At 35.6% G+C, this 7030-nt stretch overlaps 1 long non-coding RNA gene across 1 annotated transcript; it reads left to right on the top strand.

Annotated features, from left to right (window-relative positions):
- The first annotated feature begins 420 nt into the window (after positions 1-420).
- LOC114715345 (uncharacterized) lies at positions 421-3063 on the top strand. The gene is made up of 2 exons (XR_003737545.1): positions 421-730; positions 2520-3063. It is a non-coding gene; the product is annotated as an uncharacterized LOC114715345 (long non-coding RNA).
- The last annotated feature ends 3967 nt before the right edge of the window (positions 3064-7030 follow it).

The following is a 7030-nucleotide window of genomic DNA, read 5'->3' as shown; positions in this document are numbered from 1 at the left end:
TTAAAAATGGCAACTTTTTATTTGAGCCTAGTGTATCAATAAACAAGGATAACTTATCAATAACATTCGCCCATGATTTTCTTGAAAACAATAATTTATTTGAAAATGATCGATTAGAGAATTAAGGATTGTTAATTTAAAAAAGTGTTTAATCTCCACTAAATATCTCCTATAAAATAAATGGCTCATTTCGTAATTTCCTCCAAATCTAAGACCAACCCCATTGGCGGAGTACATCCCACGCTCACTTTGAGAATAAAAAGCCCGCTCGCCCTTTCGGGGCCGCTGGGCGGTGATATCATACAGTACGTGAAAACCTCACGGGCGTGTAACGGCCACGTGTGCGAATCAGGTTCGTCTGTTGCCTTTATAAATAAACCTATGCTAACTTAACTCTTACCCGTTCTACGTAGGGTTGGGTTTGGTTAGCTTTATTAGGAGACTCTCGCAGCCTCTCCTCATCCACCACGGAAGGTGGGAGAGAGGGCGGGGGCGCTGTGTGGGGTGTTGGGGGAAGACGATGATATGGTTACCTCACCGCGCGGTCTCTAATTCGCTTGGTGCAGGTCGGGAACCGGTTCTGCTTCTACCACTGCGCCGGATGGCGCGAAATGGGCGGTTATCTTGCCGGCGTTGAATCGGATCCCGCCTTGCATCAACTGAATCGGAGACCGCGGTGAAGCTTTGCATGGATCTCGGTTTTTTCTGGTGATTATTTCTCAGATCTCAGGTCGGAGTTCTTACAGTTAGGATTTTTATACTCGTTAAATTCTGGTTTATCAGATCCGAATAGTTTAGATTTGGTCGTTTATCTCGATGTCAGTTAACATGATTGCCGCTAATCTAATACTATAGATCCTGATGCCTGGCCTTGGATTTTTTATTCTGAATCTAAGAATTACCAACAGATTCGGATGAAAGTTTCATGCTTAGATTTGGTTTTCGTTTGGCATGAGATTTGATCCATTTAGTAAGTCGCAGTTGAATTAAGGATTTAATTTTGAAATTTCGGAAGGCAAAAGCTTTATAATTATATCATTCTAGCACAGTCTGGTCTAAGACTTCTAACTCATGTCCGAGCTTAATTTAATCTAATGCAAGTGTTTGATTCATGAGGAGTTTTGACACTTGGTCGAAATTAGATTGCTAGGTAATATAAGTATCCGTTAGGCGTCTGTAATGCGAAATAATTCACTTTGTTTCGGGCGCGTAAAGCTAGTTCATGCTGCTTTCAGCTTCTTCAGGGTCGCCTTCACGTTTCAGAACAAAAGCCGTCGTTCTAATATCCTTGCACCGCACCCTCATGGCGAGTCTTGTGAGTTGTGATAGTCTGAGGAGAAATGGTTGGGTGGTAACTTAACCATATTAGTATAACTCGTCCGTAAAACTCCAACGGAGGCCTAATTAGGCCCTCTCTTTGTTCTTGAGCATGGTGACGATGCCAAACTCTGGGTGGTTTGAGGTTTATTTGGGATTGTAAAGAATGAAGTGTGATGAATTTAATACGCCAAAAGGAATTAATATCTGCATACTGTATCGTTAAATTTGAAATAATGTGAGAGGTAAAATGCAACTGCTACAGTTTGTGAAGTAATTTATGCTAGTTAGCAAGCTTGTGTGATAGATTCTGATGGACCAGTGGAGATGATTTCATCGGTAAGACCTTATATTTAGTTTTTAGTTGTTAGCGAAACCATCAGGGACTCTGCTTCTACGGCCTAACAGGAAAAAATAAGGACGTTTCAGTCTGCATCTTGTTACGGCATAAAATTCCGTTTTTGGCTAACGCTGCATATTTGAAGTATGCGTTCTCCTAATTATTTCAGTAACAGTGGACCTGATGGATGTGTTCAAAGATACCTAATTATATCTTGCTTAACATCTCAATATGTGATCTGGAAATCCTGAGTCCCTTCAGTTTATGTTTCTTCTCAGTTATGACGCGTTCATTGAGTGTTTCTTTGACACATTACCATCTTTTGTTATGAATGTGCGGTGCAAACCTTTCAAATATCTAGTATCAAGTATGTCGGCACGAATTATTATAGAAGCCACATAAAGTAGCATTTAACTCAACTCTAAAGCTCTGTGAATTAGGGGCACTCCTATGCGTTTTAACTATGCCAGCTACATTTCAAGTGACAGGCATCGTAAAGTACAGAGTTGTTCAGAAGTCACCCTGCTAGAGCCAGCCCCGCCAAAGAACCTTGAGCTGTTGAGCACTAGGAGCCCTTGCTTCTGCCTTTTAAGTATGAAGATTAAATGTATGTTTTGCTAATCAACGCCAGAGTCAATATATCAATCTAACAAATTTTAAGATGAAAAGCGCTGTTGTATGGTAATTAAGTGTCTACGTTGATGTTTCTTGGAAAAATCCGAATTCCAAAAGAACAGTGCGCTTTCTTTTTGTTGTATGAGATGCATATCTCTGTTTCAGATGTTGAGTCTATTTGTTCTATTTAATAGTATCATTGTCTGTAATTTTGTCCTTAATATGTGAAATGGACTTTAATTTTCAGGCTTGATCATCTCTATGCTATGGAGAGTATTGTTTTACCTTATCTGTCAAATAAGATGCCTCATGGATTACCTAACTTTTGATGCTTCTGGATGACAAATATATATTCACTTCCCCGGCATTGCTTTTGATGGATTGTCATTTAGCTTCCTGGAGGACCAGACCACACAGGCTGGTTGCAGTTCAATCAAGTGTTACTATGAGCTGTTCTCATTTATTCTGCTTGATAAATCATGAGTTGCTAGACGAACTGAAGCCTGATATTTGCTCTTGTTGTTCGGTTGGTTCTGGTTCTCAATAATTTGGATTCCTGATGCAAGCTTTACATTGGCCAGGGATTGGATTGAACTAGCAATATTATGTCTGGAGGAAATAATGATATTTGCATAGCTGCTTACTTGACTCCATGATTGCCTTGCTGCTGTCCTTTGGTGGTAAGAAAGTATTAGTTTTAGCCTTTAAGGGCCTACCTGGAAAGAAAGATTCTTATTTGACCAAAAGGAAAGATACTTGATAATTGCTTAATCACTGTAGAAATTTTTTTACCTCTGGCTCTATATCTATTCTATCATCGTGTGGTTCCCACTCTTACCCAGGATTCTGGTTTTAGGGTGGGTTTTATTGTGTCACGTTTTGTTCTTGGGTTTATACAGAATCTTAACTTTAATGGATTTTCTTGTGCGCAATCAATTAAGAAATGTTAATATTCTATCTACAAGAAATTGATAAATCAAATCAATTGTGATCAAACATGTAAAGCAGGGATCTCAATGAATGATATGCGTACGTTAATTTATGATTAGGTGACCCATTGGCTGGAAGATGGAACAAAGTGTTAAGATACTTTTCATTCGTTAATAGCCATTAGTTTGCTTGATGCGAGCCTCCCTCCCTATTTGGTGGCTTTTGTCTTTGTGATTTTTTGGGTCCATTTCTTAAATGGATCACTCATCCGTCTCACTAATAATAAAATTTAGTTTCTGTGGGGCCTTATAGTAAGTTGATTTTATATTTTTACTAGAAGGGATTTAACTCTCTTAAAACAAAAATTTATTTAAAAAGAACCGAGAGAAAAAAATTCAAGGGAAAAAGAGAGAGAACTTCATAATTAGCATTCAGATTCCATTAGATTCATCTAATTTCGTTCCTCCTTGCCTCTTCCTTGGTGGAATCATGGTTTCGTTCATGAATTTTGCAAGTTAGGGATTGCAGATTGGTCGGGAAGTTTAGATGCGATGGTTTCTAACACGAGGAAGACTTGCTACCGACAACGTGAGAGATTGTAGGCCCAGAAATTTGCCTTTGCCTCTTGCTTTTTGACAACAAGTCTCTCACCACATGGCTTATTTTCTGCCCTAAATTATTACTGCCTATTATTCTAAGCTGATCCTTTTTTCTTTTGACTAATGATGATGATGATGATGATTAATATTGAATTTTACTGAAATGGGATGATGAAATGACTAGGCATGAAGAATAATGAGAAGAAATAATTAGATTTGCTTACATGTGAAAATCTCAATCGACATCAACAACAGTCGAAGGTTGTCAGATTTTGTGGAAACTTATGCAGCAGAAATGCGTCGGAATGTCAATCTGCAAATGTGGAAATTCCTTTATTACCTACCAACAATAGAATTTGTAGCAAAGTGGGATGGTATTGAAATGAAATGAAAAAGGTCTCGTCATTGCTGCTATATTGCCTTGCTGTTTTTTCTCTGCCTCAAGCCTCTTTATTGTCAGCTTCATGTTCTTTTGTGTTTTTCCTTGTTCACCATAAAAGCCATAGTTTTAGGGTTCAGCTTCCCCAAGTTTGCCATTAATGGAGAGAGATTCCTTTTGACTCTCCTCCCCAGATGTTCTTTTTGACATTTCGCCTAGGTTCTTTACTTTGTAGCTCTCTGCGGAAACCGAAGCTTTACTTTTGTGTGATTCATTTGGTGCAAAATGAATTTAAAAAAAAAAAAAAAGCAAAGAAAGAAAGATAGAAAATACGAATGGGCAGGTTCTTTTTCGTGTATAAAATTTTTATTTAAGAAAGCCATTTGCTCGCTTTTGATTGAAAAGAAAAAGAAAAAATATACTACTTCTATTTTTTAATATAAGATTTTGTCTGATTTCTATTTTGATTTTAAATATAAAACTTTAGTTTACTTTGTCTCTTATATTTATTTATTTTGTCAAAATAATCATTCTAATAATAGTAGTTCTAATCAATAAATTTGATTAGTAAGGATATTTGAGGAAATATAATACTTAGTTTTTACAAATAATTAATTTAATATATTTTCTTAATCTAATCAAATTAGTTAAATAGTTTTTATATGTGAGATTGGAAATAGTATTAATTAAAAGACAAATAAGAATCTAGATAATAGCCGTTATATGGGGACATAAAGAGATGAAAAAAGAAGAGAAAAGAGAGCGAGAGAATCTTAGAAAAACTACTTTAGATAAGTTGTTTAACTAAAGCGCAATGTCTTCTCATATTATCGATGAGTGTGAATGTGAAGATGGTGCATAATTTGAGGAGACAAACTTGGCCTTGGTGCACTAGACACAAACCGGCAAATGACGTGCATATTTGAGGGCAAGAAAGTCATTTTATCATCTGCTAATTAAATACTCAAACCCCCCCCCCCCCAAAAAAACAAAACAATCTGTCAAGCCCATTTTTCATGCACCAGAGACTACCCGGGATGTAGGCTGATCCAAGTGAAAAAGTATTTTTCTAGTACATTTTTTTTCCCGAAAGTCAGTTCAGAAAAATAAAAGTTGCTTAGATGATACATAATGAAAAATATTTTTAGATGTCTAATTAATAAAAAATACATAACTTTTATTATTTATGATTTTTATTATATAAAATTGGTTTATTAAAAAATATGTAAATAGTATACAATGATGAATATTGATTATATAAAAATTTTTGTACTAAAACATTATCTTTGAAGATATATATATATATATATATATAAAGAGAAACTTTTTAATATCTGCTTTTTTTCAAAATAATTAATAAATTATCGAAACAACTGTTGCTTTCCGATTATATATATATATAAAATATGTCTATCTTTATGTGGACATTTTTCGCCCTTCCGCCGGGGCAGAATCCACAATGAAGAGCGATAGAACTTTCAACCTCATAACTTTTTAAGTGTTTATTAGGAAGAGTTGATAACTAACATTGTGCAGCAAATTACTATTTGCCATGGAAGTGCCTTTGATGGATAATGTTGTACTCCTTCAACAGATTTCCTCCAAGCTTTTTTTCTTCTTTTTTATCTAGAGGGTGGATGCTACTAATTTGAGGTTATAAGCGAAATTAAAGGTTTGACTTCCTCCTTGTTGAGCAACTTTCATGTCGCTCAGCAACAATCTCATTGTCATTGGTATGTTGTTTTCAAGTTATTGAACATAATTCTATTCAAAATACTGTCAGACGCTAAATACAAGCATATCTCTCCACATTATGAGATATTAGCTCATTCCGCTAAACTCATCTCTCTTGATTTAAAATTAACTTCATAATAATATTGGAAAACTCTGTATTTAGTTGGATTTGTGTGTTTGTTCTCTCTTTCTAATACTATACCAAAGATTTTAAGAGAATATTTTTTATTTGATCAAAATTTTCACTTTTTAAGGCTTAGAGAGCAAATAATTTTTGTATCTCCCAATAAGTGTGTTTTTTGAGATTTGTCCTTAAGGGAATTGATAGACAATATTGTGGATATTCTTCAAAGGAATAATAGGCCCAAATTGTTTAGGCTCCGCCCAATTTAACAGTGAGCCCAAATGGCAGAATCCAGTGTGTTTGATTGGGGTGTTTGTCAGTTATGAACGTGGGTTTTATTTAAGTGATTCCTTACCAATTTTTCCACCTTATGTTCTTATTCACACCACGAATCTAGCCACATCAAGAAGTATTTTCGAGAGAACAAATATCAGTAGTGAAACTGCCAAAAAGAAATGTTGTTCTGAATACCAATTTGATGTTTACAAAATTTATAAAATAATATAGGGTAAAGATTCCCTCATAACTCAACACTCTAAACTATTTTTAAAGGTGTATCCAGCGTCCTAAACTATCAAGTGGTGCAATTTTGTTCCCAATCTATCAAAATAGGTGCAATTTCACCCAAAGCTAACAAACTCTAAAACATCCGTTTTTCCCATCTCGCTCCCTTTTTGCTCCGTCCGTCTCTCCTCTCCTCCTTCCTTTCCCTTTCTTCCCTTTTGCATTCATATATGATTTCTTGGAATTTATAGTTGATTTACATTAGAGTAATTTTCCTGTGCTGTGTTTAGTTGACGTAAAATCTTCTAACATCATGGTTATTACTATTACGAATGTGCAGACCTTCTAAATTCTAATACAAATGAGGTGAAGTGTTTTCCCCCCCCCCTTTTTTTTTTCTGACATTGATGTTGGAAATTTCACAGCGAGAGAATGAGGAGGTTTATTCTATGCCTTCTCTCGAGAGAGTTTCCATTGGACAGTTGTAA

This window comes from Neltuma alba, unplaced genomic scaffold (assembly GCF_004799145.2).
Source record: "Neltuma alba isolate B1F8T4 unplaced genomic scaffold, ASM479914v2 tig00011587_pilon, whole genome shotgun sequence".
NCBI lineage: Eukaryota > Viridiplantae > Streptophyta > Magnoliopsida > Fabales > Fabaceae > Neltuma > Neltuma alba.
The sequence above is the reverse complement of the archived record's forward strand: the minus strand, read 5'-3'. Positions and strand labels throughout refer to the sequence as shown.